Genomic DNA, 20,663 nt, shown 5'->3' with positions numbered 1-20,663 from the left:
CCATGGGCTTGGAAATTTTGCTCCACCAAGTGTCTGGAGGCACCCTACTCTGCTAGGAAGCCTCCTGCACAAAGATACTTGGCTTTCTCACTCCCTGGGCTGTGAAGCCGACTGTGCCGTTTCATGTCAGTCTCCTGCTGCTGTTTCTGTGCCATCGCTTCTGGCTGTCTTTAGTGTTACATCTCTCTATTTCTGTCTCCTGTTTCCAGGAGCTTCTCAGCACAGGGATTACACATCCACTCTTGGCTCTTCTTCCTTAGTGGTGGCGAGATCCTCTTTCCTGACCCTGGGATGGCTCATTTTAAGCCTAGCAGGATGGCAAAACTGACCAATCCCTTTGGTTGGCTACAATTACCTTATTTGCACCATCCTGCCCAATCATGGTGAGAAAGTCCACACAAAAGTGATCTATCACACTGCTCTGAATAACCTCACTCTGAGGACTCTGCCTTATTGAAGGACTAATTCTTTTTTTTTTTTTTGTGCTTTAACTGAAAGTTTTTAAATCAAGTCAGTATCTCATACAAAAACTTATGCAAACCTTGCTATGTACTCCTAGCTGCTCTCTCCCTATTGAGACAGCACACTTCTCCTCTCCATCCAGTATTGCCTGTGTCCGTTCATCAGCTCCTGTCCCCTTCTGTCTTCTAAGCTCACCTCCAGACAGGAGTTGCCCAAATAGTCTCATGTAAAAGGGGCCATACTCTCAGGGGTTCCTCCAGTCTCTGTCAGACCAGTAAGTCTGCTCTTTTTTTGTGAATTTGAATTTTTCTTCTACATTTTTTTCCTGCTCTGTCTGGGACGTTCTATTGTGATCCCTGTCAGAGTGGTCAGTGTTGGTTGCCGGGCATCATCTACTTCCTCTGGGTTCAGGCTGGTGGAAGCTGTTGTTCATGTGGTCCATTAGTCCTTTGAACTAATGTTTTCCTTGTGTCTTTGGTTTTCTTCATCCTTCTTTGCTTCTGGATAGGATGGAACCAATGGATGTATCTTAGATGGCTGCTCTCAAGCTTTTAAGAGCCCAGATCCTATTCACCAAAGTAGGATGTAGAACATTTTCTCTAAGAACTATGTTTGCCAATTGACCTAGATATCCCCTGAAACCACGGCCCCCAGCCCTCAGCCCCAGTAACTCGGTCCCTCAAGGGGTTTGGATGTGTCTGGGAAGCTGCTATGACTTTGCTGTGGTCAAGGTGTGCTGGCTTCTCCTGTCATTGTATGTTGTCTTTCTCTTCACCAACGTTAACACTTGTCTACTATCTAGTTAATAATTTCCCCTCCCCACACCTTCCCTCCCTCGTAACCATCAAAGATTTTTTTGTTTGAATTTTCATAATAGTGGTCTCATGCAATATTTTTTCCTTTTGTGATTGATTTATTTCACTCAGCATAGTGCCCTCCAGATTCACCCCTGTTGTGAGATGTTTCATGGATTCATCATTGTGCTTTATTGTTGCATAGTATTTCATTGTGCATATGTACCATAACTTGTTTATCCATTCATCTGTTCCCCCATGCTTCTGCCAGTTTGTCATACCATGGGAGCTTGCATGTAGCTGTGATACCGGAAGCTGCACCACCAATATTCAAATACCATCAGAGTCATCCATGGTGGACAGGTTTCAGTTGAGCTTCCAGACTAAGAAAGACTAGGAAGAAGGACCTGGCAGTCTACTTCCAAAAAGAATTTGCCAGTGAAAACCTCATGAATAGCAGCAGAACATTGTCTGATAGAGTGCTAGAAGATGAGCCTCTCAGCTTGGATGGCGCTCAACATACAACTAGGGAAGAGCTGCCTCCTCAAAGTAGAGATGACCTTAATGACATGGATGAAGTCAAGCTTTCACAACCTTCATTTGCTGATGTGACATGACTCAAAATGAGAAGAAACAGCTGCAAACATCCATTAGTAATCAGAACATGGAGTGTACAAAGTATGAATCTAGGAAAATTGGAAGGCATAAAAAATTAAATAGAATGCATAAACATCGATATCCTGGGGATTAATGAGCTGAAATGGACTGGTATTGGCCATTTTGAATTGGACAATCCTCTGGTATACTATGCTGGGAATGACAGCTTGAAGAGGAACGGCATTGCATTCATTGTCAAAATGAACAGTTCAACACCAAGGACACAAGGCGATTACGAGCCCAAGAGACAGAAAGGGCCACATGAACCAGTGACTACATCATCCTGAGACCAGAAGAACTAGGTGGTGCCCGGCTACAACCGATGACTACCCTGACAGGGAACACAACAGAGAACCCCTGAGGGAGCAGGAGAGCATGGGATGCAGACCCCAAATTCTCGTAAGACCAGACTTAATGGTCTGACTGAAACTAGAAGGACCTTTGTGGTCATGGCCCCCAGACCTTCTGGTGGCCAAGGACAGGAACCATTCCTGAAACCAACTCTTCAGACATGGATTGGACTGGACAATGGGTTGGAGAGGGATGCTGCTGAGGAGTGGGCTTCTTGGATCAGGTGGACACTTGAGACTATGTTGGCATCTCCTGCCTGGAGGGGAGATGAGAGGGTAGAGGGGTTAGAAGCTGGTAAAATGGACACAAAAAGAGAGAGTGGAGGGAGAGAGCAGACCATCTCATTAAGGGGAGAGTAATTGGGAGTGTGTAGCAATGTGTATATGGGTTTTTGTGTGAGCGACTGACTTGATTTGTAAACTTTCACTTAAAGCACAATAAAAATTATTTTTAAAAAACTGAACAGTTCAAGATCTATCCTGACAATGCTGTCAGTGATAGCCTACAAATAAGACCAGTTAATACGACTGTTATTCAAATTTACACACCAACCACTAAGGCCAAAGGTGAAGAAATTGAAGATTTTTACCAACATCTGTAGTCTGAAATTGATCAAACATGCAGTCAGATTGCATTGATAATTACTGGTGATTGGAATGTGAAAGATGGAAACAAAGAAGAAGGATCAGTAGTTGGAAAATATGGCCTTGGACATATAAACGATGCTAGAGATCACAAGATAGAATTTTGCAAGACCAACAACTTCTTCATTGCAAATACATTCTTTCAACAACATTAACGGTGACTATTTTTTTTTTTTTATACGCATGGACCTCACCAGATGGAATACACAGGAATCAAATCGACTACATCTGTGGAAAAAGATGATGGAAAAGCTCAATATCATCAGTCAGAACAAGGCCAGGGGCCAAAAAAAGGAACAGATCATCAATTGTTCATATGCAAGCTCAAGTCGAAACTGAAGAAAATTAGAACAAATCCACAAGACACAAAGTACGACCTTGAGTATATCCCACCTGAATCTATTCTCAACCCTGTCAAGAATAGATTTGACGTGCTGAATACTAATGACTAAAGACCAGACAAATTATGGAATGATGTCAAGGACATCATACATGAAGAAACCAAAAAATCATAAAAAAGACAAGAAAGACAGAAGAAACCAAAATGGATGTCAGAAGAGCCTCTGAAACTTGCTCTTGAATGTCGAGTAGTTAAAGCAAAAGGAAGAAATGATTAAGTAAAGGAGCTGAACAAAAGGTTTCAAAGGGCAGCTTGAGAAGACAAAATAAATTATTACAATGACATGTGTAAAGACATGGAGACAGAAAACCACAAGGGAAGAACACTCTTGACATTTCTCAAGCTGAAAGAAACTGAGGAAAAAATTCAAGCCTCGAGTTGCAATATTGAAGAATTCTACGGGGAAAATATTACATAGCGCAGGAAATATCAAATGAAGATGGAAGGAATACAGAGTCATTATTCCTAAAATAAGTGGTCACTATTCAACCATTTCAGGAGGTAGCATATGATCAGGAACTGATGGTACTGAAGGAAGAAGTCCAAGCTACACTGAAGGCATTAACAAAAAACAAAGCTCCAGAAATTGATGGAATACCAATTGAGATGTTTCAACAAACAGATGCAGTGCTGGAAGTGCTTACTCATCTATGCCAAGAAATTTGGAAGACAGCTACCAGGCCAAATGGCTGGAACTGATTCATATTTATGCCTATTCCCAAGAAAGGTGATCCAACCAAATGTGAAAATTATCAAACAATATCATGAAGATCGCACACAAGTAAAATTTTGCTGAAGATCATTCAAAAGCAGCTGCAGCAGCATATCGATGGGGAACTGCCAGGTATTCAAGCTGGATTCAGAAGAGGACGCAGATGCAGGGATATCATTGCTGATGTCAGATGGATCCTGGCTGAAAGCAGAGGGTACCAGAAAGATGTTTACCTGGGTTTTATTGACTACAAAAGGCATTCGACTGTGTAGATCATGAGAAATGATGGATAACACTGGGAAAATTGAGAATTCCAGAACACTTAATTGTACTCATGAGGAACCTGTACACAGATGAAGAGGCAGTCAATCGAACAAAACAAGGGGATACTGCATGGTTTAAAGACAGGAAAGGTGTGCATCAGAGTTGTATCCTTTCATCATACCTATTCAGTATGTATGCTGAGCAAATAATCCGAGAAGCTGGACTATATGAAGAAGAACAGGGCATTAGGACTAGAGGAAGACTCATTAAAAACCTGCATTATGCAGATGACACAACCTTGCTTGCTAAAAGTGAAGAGAACTTGAAGAAATTACTAATGAAGATCAAAGACCACAGCCTTCAGTATGGATTAAAAAAAAATAAGCAACATCATGACAATTGGAGAAAAGATTGAAGTTGTTGAGGATTTCATTTTACTGGGATCCGTAATCAACTCCCATGGAAGCAGCAGTCAAGAAATGAAACGATGCATTACATTGGGCAAATCTGCTGTAAAAGGCCTCTTTAAAGTGTTAAAAAGCAAGGATATCACCTTGAAGACTGAGGTGCACCTGACCCAAGCCATGGTGTTTTCAGTCACCTCATATGGATGCCAAAGCTGGACGATGAATAAGTAAGACAGAAGAATTAATGCCTTTGAATTGTGGTGTTGGCGAAGAATATTGAACATACCATGGACTGCCAGAAAAATGAAATCTGTCTTGGAAGAAGTGCAGCCAGAATGCTCCTTAAAAGCAAGGATTGTTAAGACTATGTGTCACATACCTTGGACATGTTGTCAGGAGAGATCAGTCCCTGGACAAGGACATCATGCTTGGTAAAGTAGAGGGTCAGTGAAAAAGAGGAAGATCCTCAAGGAGAGGGATTGACACAGTGGCTGCAACAATGGGCTCAAGCAAAACAATGATTGTGAGGATGGCACAGGACTGGGCATACATACAACTGTTTTGTTGTATGTAGGGTTGCTATGAGTCAGAACTGACTCAACGGCACCCAACAACAATATTCTCCTTTTGATGGGCACTTAGGTTGTTTCCATCTTTTTGCTATTGTGAATAATGCTGCAGTGAACATGGGTGTGCATACATCTATTCATGTCATGGTGCTTACTTCTGTAGGATAGATTGCTAGCAGTGGGATTGCTAGAGCATAGGGCTTTTCTATTTCTAATTTTTAAGGAAGCACCGTACGGTTTTCCATAGTGGTTGTACCATTTTACATTCCCATCAGCAGTGCATAAGAGTTCCAATCTCCCCACAACCTCTCCAATATTTGTTACTCATTTTGAGTAGTGCCAGTAATGCTGGGGTAAGATGGTACCTCATTGTAGTTTTGATTTGCATTTCTCTAATGATCAGAAGTATTTCTTCACGTGTTTGTGAGTCGCTTGAATGTCCTCTTTCATGAAGTACCTCTTCATATCCTTTGCCCTTTTTTAAACTGGATTATTCGTCTTTTTGTTGTTGAGGTGTTGAAGTATTTTATAGATTTCAGAGATTAAACCGTTGTCAGATATGTCATAGTCAAATTTTTTTCCCCAATCTGTCGGTTCTCTTTTTACTCTTTTGGTGAAGTCTTTTGATGAGCACTAAGTGTTTTATTTTTGGAAGCTTCCAGTTATGTAGTTTATCTTCTGTTGTTTGTGCGTTGTTAGTTATGGCTTGTATTGTATTTATACCATGTATTAGGGCCCCTAGTGTTGTCCCTGTTTTTTCTTCCAGATCTTTATCATTTTAAGTTTTATATTTACGTCTTTGATCCAGTTTGTGTTAAGTTTTTGTGTATTTTGTGAAGCATGTGTCCTGTTTCATTTTTTGGTACACTTGGACATCCGGTTTTGCCAGCACTATTTAGTTAAAAGATTGTCTTTTCCCCCATTTAAAGGGCTTTGGTCATTTGTCAATGATCAGCTGACCATAGGTGCAAGGATTTAAGTCTGAGTTCTCTATTTGTTCCGTTGGTCAATGCGTCTGTTGTTGTACCAGTACCAGGTTGTTTTGACTACCATGGCTATATAGTAAGTTCTGAGGTCAGGTCGTGTGAAGCTTCCTACTTTGTTCTGTTTCTTCAATAATGCTTTGCTTATCTTGGGCCTCTTTCCTTTCCATATAAAGTTGGTGATTCGTTTTTCCATCTTGCTAAAGAATGCTATTGGTGTACGGATTGGGATTGCATTATATCTGTAGATTGCTTTGGGTAGAATTGATGTTTTCACAGTGTTGAGTCTTCCTATCCATGAGCATGGTATGTTTTTCCCTTTATAGGTCTGTTTTGGTTTCTTGCAGTAGTATTGTAGTTTCCTTTGGATAGGTCTTTTACATCTCTGGTTCAATTTATTCCTAAATATTTTGTCTTTTTATGTTCTATTATAAATGGTATTGTCCTGATTTCCTTTTCAAAGTTTTCTTTGTTGGTATATAGGAATCCAACTGATTTTTGCACATTGATCTTTTTTCCTGCTACTCTGGTGAATTTATCAGCCCCAGTAGTTTTCTTGTGGAATCCTTGGGATTCTGTATGTATAGGGTATCATATCTTCTGAAAATAAGGATAGTTTTAGTTCTTCCTTTCCAATTCGGATATCCTCTATGTCTTTTTCTTGCCTTATTGCTCTATCTAGGACTTCCAGCAGAGTGTTAAATAGGAGTGGTGATAAAGAGCATCCCTGTCTTGCTCCTGTCCTCAGGGAAATGCTTTCAGCCTCTCTCCATGAGAATGATGTTGCCTGTTGGTTTCGTAAAGATGTCCTTTTAATTTCCCTTCTATCCCTATTTTGTTGCAAAAAAAAAAAAAAAGACCTCTTTAATGTGTTAAAAAGCAAAGATGTTGCTTTGAAGACTAAGGTGTGCCTGACACAAGCCATGATATTTTCAATCTCCTTATATACATGTGAAAGCTTAACAGTGAATAAGAAAGACCTAAGAAGAATTGATGCCTTTGAATTATGGTGTTGGTGAGGAATATCAAATATACCACGGACTGCCAGAATAACAAACAGGTCTGTCTTGGAAAAAGTACAGCCAGAGTGCTCCTTGGAAGCTGGGATGGCAAGACTTCATCTCACATACTTTGGATTTGTTATCAGCAGGGACCACCCCCTCGAGAAGGACATCATGCTTGGTCAGGTGGGGGGTCAGCAAAAAAGACGAAGACCCGGAATGAGGTGGACTGACACAGTAGCTACAACAATGGGCTCACACATAGCAACGATTGTGAGGATGGCTCAGGACCAGGCAATGTTTCATTCTATTGTACACAGGGTTGCTATAAGTTGGAACTGACTCTGCAGCACCCAACAACAGCAACCTATTTTATTGAGTGTTTTTTTTTTTTTTAAATCAGGAATGGATGTTGGACTTTGTCAGATCCCTTTTCTCCATTGATTGAGATGATTGTGTGCTTCTTTTCTTTTGTTCTGTTTATGTGGTTAATTATGTTGATTGTTGTAATGTATTATTTTTTTGATGTAATACTTAATTCTATTGGCTAGAATTTTGTAGAGAATTTTTGCATCCGTATTTGTGAGAGATATTGGTCTCTAATTTTCTTTTTTTGTGGTTTCTTTGCCTGGCTTTGGTATCAGTGTTATGCTGCTTTCAGAGAATGAATTTGGGAATATTCCTCTTCTATGCTCTGAAATACTTTTAGTAGTACTGGTGTGAACTCTTCTCTGAATATTTAGTAGGATTCTCCAGTGAAGCCATCCAGGCTGGGGCTTTTTTTCGTTGGCAGCTTTTTTTATTACCTCTTCTAACTCTTCTCTTTTTATTGATCTGTTCACATTTTCTATCTCAGTTTGTGATAGTTTAGGTAGGTAGTATGTTTCTAGAGGCTTGTCCATTTCCTGTAGGTTCTCAAATTTGTAGAGTATAGTTTCTAATAGTATTATTATCCTTTTTTATTTCATTTGAGTCTGTTGTGATATCTCCCATCTAATTTCTTATTTGGGTTATTTAATTCCTCTACTGTTTGTTTATCTTTTGTCAGTTTGGCCAGTGGTTTGTTGATTTTGTTGACCTTTTCAAAGAACCAATCTTTGGCCTTTATGATTCTTTTTCTATTGTTTTTCTGTTCTCTATTTCGTTTATTTCTGCTCTAATCTTTATTATTTCCTTTCTTCTGGTGTCTGTAGGCTTCTTTTGCTGTTCTTTTTCTATTTTTGAGTTGTAGGGCTAATGTTTTATTTTGGCCCGTTTTTCTTTTCCCTCCGTTTTTCTTTTTCGACATGTGTATTTATTGCTATAAATTGACCTCTGAGTGCTGGCTTTGCTGTGTCCCAAAGGTTTTGGTATGATGTGTTTTCACTCTCATTTGATTCTAGGAATTTTTTGAATCAGTCTTTGATTTCTTCTATTACCCAGTTGTTTTTAAGCAAGATGTTATTCAGTTTCCATGTATGTGATTTTTTTCCCTTGCTCTTCCTTTTACTGATTTCTACTTTTATGGTGTTGTGATCAGAGAGAATGCATTGTATTATTTTGATGTTGTAGATTTTATTGAAGGTGGCTTTGTGGCCTACAATGTGGTCTGTTCGGAGTTACGTTCCATGAGCATTGGAAAAGAATGTATACTTTGCTCCTGTTGAGTGGAGTGTTCTATATATGTCTGTGAGGTCAAGTTGGTTGATTGTGGCCTTTGGATCTCCTATATCTTTGTTGAGTTTCTTTCTAGGTAGTCTGTCCTTTACTGAGGTTGGTATGTTGAAATCTCCTATTATTATTGTGGAACTGCCAATTTCTCTTTGCAGTGCTGTTAGAATTTTTCGTGTATTTTAGAGCCCTGTTGTTGTATGCATGAATATTTATTAAGGTTACATCTTCTTGGTGGATTGTCCCCCTGAAGAGGAAAGGCTTTGCGAGGCTGAACATGGCTGCCTTCACACTTTTCATTTGTTCACTGCAGTTTGCCAACCCACTGTTATGTAACCTTGCTGAGGTGGTCTTATGTAACATCCTTGGCATGTAGCCACTATTGTCTATAACCATTACAAAACCTCTACCCCCTACTTCTGGGTGCAGAGATTTGTTGTTGTCCTTCAGCCACCCTGGACGTGGCCTTGTATTTAAGTCTCCCTAATAAATTTTTAATAAATATTTATAAATATAGGGTCGCTATGAGTCGGAATCAACTTGACGGCAATGGGTTTGGTTTTTTGGAATAAACTCCTTCACCCCCACACTAGAGTTGCCTGCCTCTTTCTTCAGTCTCACAACACCCTCCATTTTTGAAGTAAGTTTCACATGATTGGTCCATGCCTGGACAATTTGCAGGTCAGCCAGGAGACCAAGGAAATGGTGAGTAGGTGTCAGGCATCTGCAGGGCAAATCCCAGATTGGCCAGTGACCTCCATGTTGGGAGATCTGGCTTGTGTGCTTGATGTGTATAGCCTGCTACGTGAGTACAGGGACACCCTGAAAACACCAATTGGCATAGCATGGTTGTGGGAAGATGTGCGCCTTCATAATTGTAGAAAAGAAACTAAGACAGCAATTGCAGCCATAGGATGGCCACTGCTCTGGGAGGTACAGCTAGCCTCTGGCACCCAGCTAGCTGCTGAAGTGTTCGTGGGAGTTCTTCAGGAAGAGCTGCACATAGAAAGATATGTACAGCAATTGTGGGTGGCAACAACTGATGTATTAAGTAACTATGTCCAAGAGCAGGACCAGCAATTAGAGACACTTGCCTGCCGGTTCATAAAGATGGGGCAAAGCAACATGCCAAAGGCAAGGATTAGAGCAGTGTTGATGAGAGTTGTCTTTTGGAGAATCTGCTTCTTCTGAGGAGGTGCCGCTTGCTGCTGTGTGGTCCCCGCTTATAAAAATGAGGTTATAGTGGTGTCTGACATCCTATAACTGCAAAGGGGGAATGAGAAACAAGATCAAGGCAGAGGTCAGATCTACCTCCTCTCTTTGTCATCTTTACCAATTCTCATACCACCATCCCTCCCGTGGCACTCTCTACTACTCTGCTGGGTTAGATAATTCATTGCAATGGCCACACAGAACTCACAGACAATGCTCATGATTGTGGGGTTTATTAGGGAAGTAATAGGTTACAGTTAAGGTTCAGGAATGCTCAGGATACGGATCTTTTATCAGGACAGTCACTTATCAGCTGTGCCCACAGGCACTCATCTGTCTCTACCCTTGGCCTCTGCCCTGATTTCTCAAGTGTTACAAACTCTTTTAGCTCTGAGCATAAGTTCCCTGAGGTACTACACTCCTCCAGTAAGCCTCAGCCTGAAAGCTCAAACTACAGCCCCATGGGTCAGCAAACCTAGCTCCACCAAGTGCCTGGAGGCATCCTAATCTGCCAGCAAGCCTCTTGCCTGAGGGCAGTCAGCATTTTTGCTTCCTGGGTGGGGAGGCCCACTGTACCTTCTCCTGCTAGTCTCTCCTGTAGCTGTTTCTCTGCCACTGCTTCTTGCTGTCTTCAGTGTTAACAGCTCTCCCTTTCTCTGTCTCCTGGTTCCAGGATTCTCCACACCGGGATCAAGGGTCCAAAGGACGTGGTCCGCACTTGGCTGTTCTTCCTTGGTGGTGGTGAGATTCTCTTCCCACTCTGGAATTGGCTCTCTTTTAAGCCTAGAAGGATGGCAAAACTGAACAATCCCCTTGGTGTGCCCATATTATCTCCTTTGCACAGTCCCATCCAATCACTTGGGTGGGATTACAAGACCATGGTGAGAAGGGCTATACAAAAGTGATCCATGCAACCCAGGCTACACCCTGGCTTTTCTAGCCATGGTTCTTTTATCCTTGGAGGATTACTTCCCCCTCCCAATCATTTTACCAGTCCAAAATGTCATTAACAGTTAGTCCTTCAGTGGTAAAGAGTCCTAAGTTGAGGTTACTCAGGTACCAGCCATTCAGGTCAGGTTCTCCAATAATTTGCCTTATCTTCACCTTTTCTAGCCTCTGGTAAAATTTAACCGAGAGAAAGTCATTCCTTTGCTTTGAGCATAATAAGGCATCAGCATATAGCAAAACCTTTAAGGGACTAGGTTTGGCCACTGTATCAGTCCAGCAGTGCCTCCCTGTTAGTCCACTCTTTCACAGTTACAGTTTCTACAATTATAATTTTTAACCAGCACTATTACCCCCATTAAGAATCAACATTCACCTAAGTCGTAGAATCCTGTTACCATCTTCCCCCACACTCCCTTCCCCAGACATATCAGGAAAAGAGGATTTTATTTAGGGGGGATCCTCCCTTGTCCCCCTTATCTTGAGTGTAATCATACTCATGAAAGCATATAAGCCAGCCACTTCATGCCTTTATATTCCTTCAGTTTAGATAGCCAATATCTAAATTGCCCGTCGCTATCAAACCAGTACCCTGAAGAGATAAGCATGTTCTTGGTCTTGAAGAATCTTTTGTTCTAGTTGAAACTTTGAGCATCTGCATCCATAAGAAAAGTCCCATCCAGAGCAAACCATCAAATTGCAGCAATTTACACAGCTCACAGTGTCAGACATCTTCCTCTTCATTAGATCAGGTTCTGGTCAGCTCATCCCTAGCCATGCAAACTAGGTCACAGTGAGTAGCCCCTTCTGTCTCTCTCATCCCTAGCCACCTTGGGCTTGGTCAACAGGCTCTGCCTGTAAATTCAGGAGTCCACACAACTCTCTTCACTTCTGACCAGTCAGACCTTTCTCTCTCCCTGTCATTTCCATCCCACAAGGACTAGGTCAAAGGGGGCTAATGAAATGTGTCCAAATTTAGCCTGTCTCTTCACTGGTGCACTAAACCCATTTCCACTCATTAGTGGACCCAGGTGGTCATCTAAAGTAAGCATACTAAGCTGTGTACTCAACTGCTCTCTCTAGTTTCCAGTCCTGGAATGGGGTTCCTTGTGATGTGCACTGACTTTTCCTTCCTCCATGCATCCAAAGTCAAACTGCTTGCTCAAAATTTAGAATGCAAAGCAATCACTTATTTTTTTTCCTGCAGGTCCTTCCTTCAAATACAAATCTGTTCTCTCAGAAGTTCTGGGTGGTTCTGCATATTTTTTTGAATTCAGAGTCTGGGTGGGGCTCAGGTTTTAGACTTAAAGTCCAACACAGGGTTCCCACCTTCAAAGCAACAACCTGTGTTATCCTCAGGCAAATCCTAGTCCTTTTGGCATAAACAATCAAGTATTGGGTGAGGGCAGAGTTAAATTCTGTCTGTAATCTATAACATCCAATATTCATTTCTATCATACCTCGGAATCGACTCGACGGCACTGGGCTTTTTGGGTTACAACACTAGGTAGGAGAAATATTCAATATCCAGGGGAAAAAAAAAAAACCAAACCCAGTGCCATCGAGTCGATTCCGACTCATAGCGACCCTATAGGACAGAGTAGAACTGTCCCCATAGAGTTTCCAAGGAGTGCCTGGCGGATTTGAACTGCCAACCCTTTGGTTAGCAGCCGTAGCACTTAACTACTAGGCCACCAGGGTTTCCTCAATATCCAGAGTACATTCAAATAAACACATAACCCTTTTTAAAACAGCCAATTGCATCTTCTCCACCCCTTGACTCTCTTCCCATTCATATGCATATGGCCTTAGGCTTATCTGGCCTGGCTTTTGCCCCAAGCCACACCAGATGTGGCTTTTCTCCCATTGGCTGCAGCACAACTTTCCTTTCAGCCATTATAGGTGACATCAACCAGAGTAACCACATCTAAGAATCAAAAGTTTACTTAAAAAGCTTAAACCCCCCAAAAAACCAAACCCACTGCCATGGAGTCCATTCCAACTCATAAATTTAGCTTACTAAATTTGAATTTCAAAAGGGATGGCTGGGTTGCAGGGACAGAGACCCTCTTCTGACCTCAGTAAAATTTGGAGAGAAGGTTTTAATCATGCTCAGATTAGGTAATGGTTGAGCTTCTAGAATATCCCATCTCTTCTCATTATAAGGTTCTTAGAGTCATTTGCTTTTTTTGGAATCAATGGTCTCTATATGCATATAGAATAACTACTCAGAATAAACTTTATGTTCAAATTTGAGTTTTATTATTTTCAACACTGGCTACTGAATGGGAATAGTTAAGGTATAGAGAAGGGAGGATGAATCTGGAGTATTTTAAAAACGGTTGTGTGTTTATCTGAAGGTTCTATGGATATTGAATATTTTTCTCTATCTATTTTTTAGTGATGTAGAGTCGGAATTGACTCCACGGCAATGGGTTGTTGATTGTTGTTGTAAAGAGGAGCCCTGGTGGCAGAGTTGTTAAGCATTCCGCTGCTAAACAGAAAGTCCGCAGTTCGAAACCACCAGCCGCTCTTTGGAAACCCTATGGGGCAGTTCTACTCTATCTTAAAGGGTCGGTATGAGGTGGAATCAATTATTTTTTTATTTTTAAACTGGCTCAAAAAACGGCCCATTTTGTCCCGTACGGCTAGTTTTCAAATATGGCGGCCTCCAGATAGACGCGACAGTAAGGGCGCAGACATAAAATCTTGCAAATCAATGCCGGAAATACGGTTTTCCGCTCCGTTTCAAATTCCCGACCCTCGCGAGCCACCGTAGGCGATCGAGAGTTCTACGGAAAGGTTGGCGAAGTGGTATTATTTCACACAAGTAAGTGCATCCTTTCAGAACTTCGGTCGGTTCAGGAGAAAAACAGGTCGGTGTATGTTTTTATCCTTGAAACAGGGCGAGGTGGGTGTTTGGACGTGATGTGAGGACAAATGGATTTTCTGAGAGGAACGCAGGGGTTTAGTTGCTTCAGGGGGAGCACGTGGGAGTCCGGTGCTTTAGGGGCAGACCTGGTGTGAGCGCTTTTGTACAAAGATCAAGTCTGTCCAGACTGAGGGTTCGGAGTCTTTGCGCATCACTCTGTTTGTAAGAGGTGGAGGTGGTATTTACGATGAATGCGGTGTCTGGTTCCGGTTCGGGGGTTAATATGGGGCTCTGAAGTTGGAACCGGGCTGTGGACATGATAAGGGGTGTCTGGATCAGGTTTCTCATTAATAAGGGCGTGAGGGTGGCCAGTGTCTGTGTGGCAGAGACTCATCTGGCCTGAAGTTTTGGAAGCCCCAAATCCCAGGAATCTCAGCTGCTGTTACAGAAGGCGTTACATTCTCCTGGAAGTAGTTCAGAACCTAGGCTTACATAACCATATGTTTTCTTCTCTCATCCACCAGTCGGCTGACTACTGTCTAAAGGACTAATCCAGCACGCCGCCCATCGATCTAGAGCTGCTTTTGTGCTGCAGAAGTATAGTTGAGTCCTTGTGTGGGAGATCTTATGGCCTGCAAAGCGTCAGGTACATGCACACTTTCTACTTTGCTGGCAGACTGTTTTGTTTTTTCATTCTCTGGCAAGGTGAAACATATCCCAGTTTATTAGTAAGTCTTTATGTGTGCAGTTATTGTTGGTAAGGTTAGTAGTGGCATGCAAATGAGTCTGGATATGTGGACAAATTCCACCCATGTGTGTTTGTAAAAACGCTCAATTACTTGAAAATGTCGATTTTACCTGTGTCATTTCTCCCGTTAATTCCTTACATTTTTTATGTGTGCCACTTCTGTTTATCTTTTATTTAACTCATTATGGATTGAATTGCGTCCCCCCAAAATACGTGTTGTAAATCCTAACCTCTATGCCTGTGGTTATAATCCCATTTGGGAATAGATTGTCTTTAGTGTGTTAATGAGGCAGGATTAGCGCAGGGTATATATTTAGAGTCATTCTCTTTTGATATATAAACCCAAAAGCAAACCCACTGCTGTTGAGTCGATTCCAACTGATCGTGACCCTATAGGACAGGGTAGAATTGCCCCATAGAGTTTCCAAGGAGCACCTGGTGGACTTGAACTGCCGACCTCTTGGTTAGCCGCCATAGCGCTTAACCACTACGCCACCAGGGTTCCCTTTTGATATATAAAAGTGATTAAACAAGCAAAAGTAACACAGATGGCAAAAGAGAGATGACAAGCCACATGAAGATCACCCAGACAAGGATCTTCCTCCAGAGCCAAAAGAGATAGAAAGCCTTCCCCTAGAGCCAGCACCCTGAATTCAGACATCTAGCCTCCTAAACTGTGAAAAAATAAATTTCTGTTCTTTAAAGCCATTTACTTGTGGTATTTTCATTATAGCAGCAGTAGATAACTAAGACAGAATTTGGAACAGGAAGAGTGAGGTGCTGCTGTAATAAATACCGACAATGGGGTTTTTTTAATGTGGAGGTGGTTTTGGAATTGGGTAATGGGTGCAGGCTGAAAGAGATTTAAGGTGCCTAATAATAAAAACCTAGATTACTTTGAAGACACAGTTGATAGAACCATGGATGTCAGAGACAGTTCTGGTGAAGGCTCAGAAAGAAGTGAGGAGAGCTATAGAGAAAGCCTCTGTCATTTTAGAGTATACATAAGGAGCTAGCAAGAGAATGTTGCTAGGAATATGAATGTTAAATGTGTTTCTGGTGAGGCCTTAAAAGAAAATAATAAACACGTGAAGTGTGATGGCTCACTTTTGTGTGGCCTTTCTCCCCCATGGTCTTGTAACTCCCACCCATGTGATTGAGTAGGACTGTGCAGATGCGGTAATAGTGGTCCACCAAAGGGATTGGTTAGTTTTGCCATCCTGCTGGGTTTGAGGTAAGCCGTCCGAGAAGCACAAGAGAGAGGATCCCACCACCACCAAGGAAGAACAGCCAGGAGCTGGCACATCCTTTGGACCTGGGATCCCTACACTGAGAAGCTCCTGGAACCAGGAAAGAGAGAAAGAACTGTAACACTGAAGGTAGCAAGAAGCAGGTGCAGATATGTGGCAGCAGAGACCCAGCAGCAGAAGATGGCGTGGATGGCTTCCCATCCCCGGGGAGGAAGCTGAGTGTCTTTAGGCAGAGGCTGGGGCCAGAAAAAGGTGTGTCTGCGAGCACAGCTGGGAGTAGGCTGTCCTGATGGAAGAACTGTGTCCTGTATGTTCCTGAGTGTGAATTGTAAGCTGTTACTTCCCTAACAAACCCCTTAATCATGAGTATCATCTCTGAGTTCTGTGTGGCCATTGCAATGAGTTATCAAACCCAGCAGAGAAATAGTGCCGTGGGAGGGACGGTTAGTGTCAAAATTGGTAAAGGTGATGGAGAGAGGAGGCATGTCTGACCTCCACCTCATAGGAATCAGCCTTGGGATGTTGACCTTGATTCTCTTCCCACTAGTGAAGTTAGGTCAGACACCGCCCCCAAGTCACTTTTACAGCGTATTTTTGGGCAATAGAGAAATGGTGATGCTTTTCATGCAATGCAAAGAACTTGCCTGAATTAAGTTCAGACGTTTGGTGGAATGTAAAACTTTTAAGTGATAAACTTGGCTATCTGGCTGATGAGATTTCTAAGTGAGATCTTAAAGGGGCTGCATGGTTTCTCCTTGCCAGTTATAGTAAAATGCGAGAGAAAAATAATGGACTTAAAAATGAACTGTGCAAAATAAAAACAAAATTTAAAATTTGGAAAACTCTTTTCTACAAACTAAGGACACGTCTCCTAGAATGTTCACCAGGGACCCAGAACCGGACATGGCTACACTATTTTTTGTTAAAGATGTTAAGCCTGGGACTGATGAATCTTCCCAACTACCACAGCTGAAAAGCCATCAGCTTTGACTGAAAAGGACAGAAAAAGAATGGAAGGAAAGAAAGCTGTCTGCTTCTTGGAATTCTGCAGGCAGGAAACAGGCCAAACGTGCTACATCTGTTGTTCTCCAAGGAAAGAACAAGACCATCCCTGTAGCAGCATGAAAACAACCAGAACTGTTGGAGGGAGAACTCTAAGCAGGCTCTTCTTGGTTCCTGAGGGTGGGTCCACAGCCTCCTAGGTTTCAGACTGGGATCTTCACCAATTTGGCTCCAGAGCATGGGGCTACCATTAAGGTGTGCCAGTGGATGGTGCCACCACTGAAAGCTGAGGAGGTGGGGCTGCCATGCCCAAGGGAGAGAGGAATGAGGCCTTCTGGGGGCAAGGGGATGGGGGGATAAATAAATACTCTCTTTTACAAGGGTCAGTACAAGGCTAGTTCCTTTGAGACAAGGTTAAATATGTCCAAATATTCAACTTTTTCAATTGCTGTACCACTGCATCATCTCCACCATCAACTGTTCCTCCTTCCATCAGCACTGTCCCTTCCATCTTTGGGTTCTGTAATTCACTGCAACGTCTCACAGAACTCACGAACCATATGAAGGAAGTGGCTCGCACCGTTGTGGAGGCTGCTAGGGCCTAAATCTGTGGGTCAGGCATAGGCTTCCCGTGACTCATGTGGCCTCAGAGGCCAATGAACCCTAATTAGCAAGCCAGATGATAGGCTGTTGGCTCACAAGGCTACAGAAGCTGGCAAAACAGGTCAGAAGATAAAGTGCTGTCCCATGGGGCTGCAGAATCTGGTGAATCCCAGAATCTGCAGGTCAAATGGTAGGCTCTTGGCCCAAGTCCCAAGAGTGAGACATCAGACAATGATGAGCTGGACGCAGGATCCAGATGCAGAGAGCGGGAGAGTCCTGCCAGAGCACCCACATATATATTGCAGACCACACCCCAGGGAAGGATATAACTTGAGTAAAAGTTGGACTTGAGTCATGCCTTCCTGTAAGGCTGTGACTCAAAATACACCCCATGCTAATCCTGGTTCATTGACAATAATCAAAAATAGGCATTAGGATTTACAACACAGAAAATGAAGGATAATTACATTAGATCACAAAATGGAGGATAGCAACAATATTGGGAATCATGGCCTAGCCAAGCCAACACACAACTCCAACTACCACACCTCATTAGAGTTCCATATACCTTATTTGCATGGGCCCATCAAATCATTTTTTGGGAGTCACAAAGACTGTGACTAGAAGGGCCATATTAAGTAGTTCACTGCAATGCAGAGTGCCACACAGATGGTGCTGCCTAAAGCTGAGGAGACAGAGTTGCCATCCCAGGGGCCCTGGAAGGCACAGTTTAAGCCTAAGGCTGAGGGGCCTCCATCCAGAATATAAAAGGCTTGGCCAACACCCACCGTGTAGAGGGCAGAGCTATTGCCCATGTGTTCTCAGAGAAGAGAGGGTTATTTTCAAGCCTTGAGAGCTAATGTAATCTGTTCTGCAGAGTTTGGGACTTGTTGGTGCACCTTATCCCTTCTTTTCCTCCAGTTTCTCCCATTTGTAATGGAAATGTCTACGTTGTGTCTGTTCCACCATTGTACTTTGGAAACAGATAACTTGTAGATTTCACAGGGTCACACATGAAAAGGAATTTTGCCCCAGGATGGAATATGCCTAAAGTCTCATCCATATTTGATTTGGATGATTCAGAAGATTGGATTTTGACTTGGAGTTGATTTAAGGCTTTTGCAGTGATGTGATGGGGTGAATTATTTTGCATGTGGGAAGGACATAAATTTTGGGGAGCCAGAGAGTGAAATGTTATGGATTGAATTGTTTTCCCCCAAAATATGTGTTTTAAATCCTAAGCTCTGTGCCTGTGGTGGAAACGTTGGTGGCATAGTGGTTAAGAGCTACCGCTGCTAAGTGAAAGCTTAGCAGTTCAAATCCACCAGGTGCTCGTTGGAAACCCTATGGAGCAACTCTGTTCTGTTCTATAGGGTCGTTATGAGTTGGAATCAACTCCACAGCAACACGTTTGGTTTTTGGTTTTATGCCTGTGGTTGTAATCCAATTTGGGAATGAGTCGTTTTCGTTATGTTAATGAGACAGGATTAGTGCAGGGTGTGTCATGAGGCAATCTCTTGAGTTATAAAAGAGATGAAATGCAAGCCAGCAAGCAGTGATGGGGAAGAGAGATTCCAAGCCACATGAAGATCATCCAGGAATAGAAGCTCCAAGGAGACAAGGACCTTCCTCCAGAGCCAGCAGAGTGCCTTCCCCTAGAGCTGGTACCCTGAATGGACTTGTGTCCTCCTAAACTGTGAGAAAATAAATTTTTGTTTGTTAAAGCCACCCACCTGTGGTATTTGTGGTATAGTGATTTAGCACTATATAACCAAGGCACCATTTCATTAAGAATGTGCATTTCATTTGTCTTATCAAAGCGTCTGTCAGTTTGTCCTGGTGTGGGGGGGCTTTCATGTTGCTGTGATGCTGGAAGGTATGCCACCAGTATTCAGATACCGCAGGGTCACCCATTGTGGACAGGTTTCAGCTGAGCTTCCAGATTAAGACCAAGTAGGAAGGAGAGGACCTTGAGGTCTACTTCTGAAAAGAATTAACTAGTGAAAACCTTATGAATAGCAGCGGAACATTGTCTGATATAGTGCTAGAAGATAAGCCCCTCAGGTTGGAAGGCAGTTAACATGATTGGGGAAGAGCTGCCTCCTCAAAGCAGGGTCGACCTTAATGACGTGGATGGAATCAAGCTTTCAGGACCTTCATTTGTTGATGTGGCATGACTCAAAATGAGAAGAAACATCTGCGAACATGCATTAATAATTGGAATGTGAAATGTATGAAGTGTGAATCTAGGAAAATTGGAGATGTCAGAAATGAAATGGAACGCATAAGTATTGATAATGTAGGCATTAGTGAGCTGAAATGCACTTGTAGGCCACGTTGATTCAGAAAATCCTATGGTATTCTGTGCTGGAAATGAGGACTTGAAGAAGAATGGCATCGCATTCATCATTGAAAAGAACATTCTAAGATCTATCCTGAAGTACAGTGCTGTCTGTGATAGAACATCCATATGCCTACAAGGATGGCCAGTTAATACGACTGTCATTCAAATTTCTGTACCAAATGCTTGGCCAATGAGGAAGAAACTGAAGTTTTTACCAACTTCTCCAGTCTGAAATTTATCGGACATGCAATCAATATGCATTGATTATTACTGTTGATTAGAGTGTGAAAGTTGGAAACAAAGGAGGATCAGTAATTGGAAAATATGGGCTTGGTGAAAGAAAAGATGCTGGAGATTGCATGATAGAATTTTGCAAGACCAATGACTTCATTGCAAATACCTTTTTTCACCAACATAAACAGCAACTGTACACGTGGACTTCGCCAGATTGACTACAGAGGAATCAAATCTGTTACATCTGTGGAAAGAGACCATGGAAGAGCTCAATATCATCAGTCAGAACAAGGCCAGGGTGTGACTGCAGAACAGACCATCAATTGCTCATATGCACATTTAAGTTGAAGCTGAAGTAAAGTAGAACAAGTTCATGAGAGACAAAGTACGACCTTGAATATATTGCATCTGAATTTAGAGGCCATCTCAAATAGATTTGATGCATTGGACACTAATGAGTGAAGACCCAGAGAATCGTGGAATGACATCAAGGATATCATACATGAAGAAAGCAAGAGGTCATTAAAAAGACAGGAAAGAAAGAAAAGACCAAAATGGA

The 20,663-nt window shown here is 42.3% G+C and overlaps 2 protein-coding genes across 2 annotated transcripts in view; both read left to right on the top strand.

Moving 5' to 3' along the window:
* LOC126086053 (zinc finger protein 613-like) overlaps positions 1–20,663 on the top strand; it is a 178,171-nt gene that overhangs the window by 46,711 nt on the left and 110,797 nt on the right. The gene's annotated exons all lie outside the window — the stretch shown is intronic.
* The window catches only part of LOC126086038 (zinc finger protein 432-like), a 45,771-nt gene continuing 39,555 nt past the window's right edge, over positions 14,448–20,663 (top strand). Inside the window, 1 exon segment of the mRNA XM_049902022.1 lies at positions 14,448–14,569. The gene's annotated coding sequence lies outside the window, so the exon portion shown is untranslated.

Source organism: Elephas maximus, chromosome 11, assembly GCF_024166365.1.
Source record: "Elephas maximus indicus isolate mEleMax1 chromosome 11, mEleMax1 primary haplotype, whole genome shotgun sequence".
NCBI lineage: Eukaryota > Metazoa > Chordata > Mammalia > Proboscidea > Elephantidae > Elephas > Elephas maximus.
Note: the sequence above shows the minus strand (reverse complement) of the source record. Positions and strands in the feature narration are given on the sequence as shown.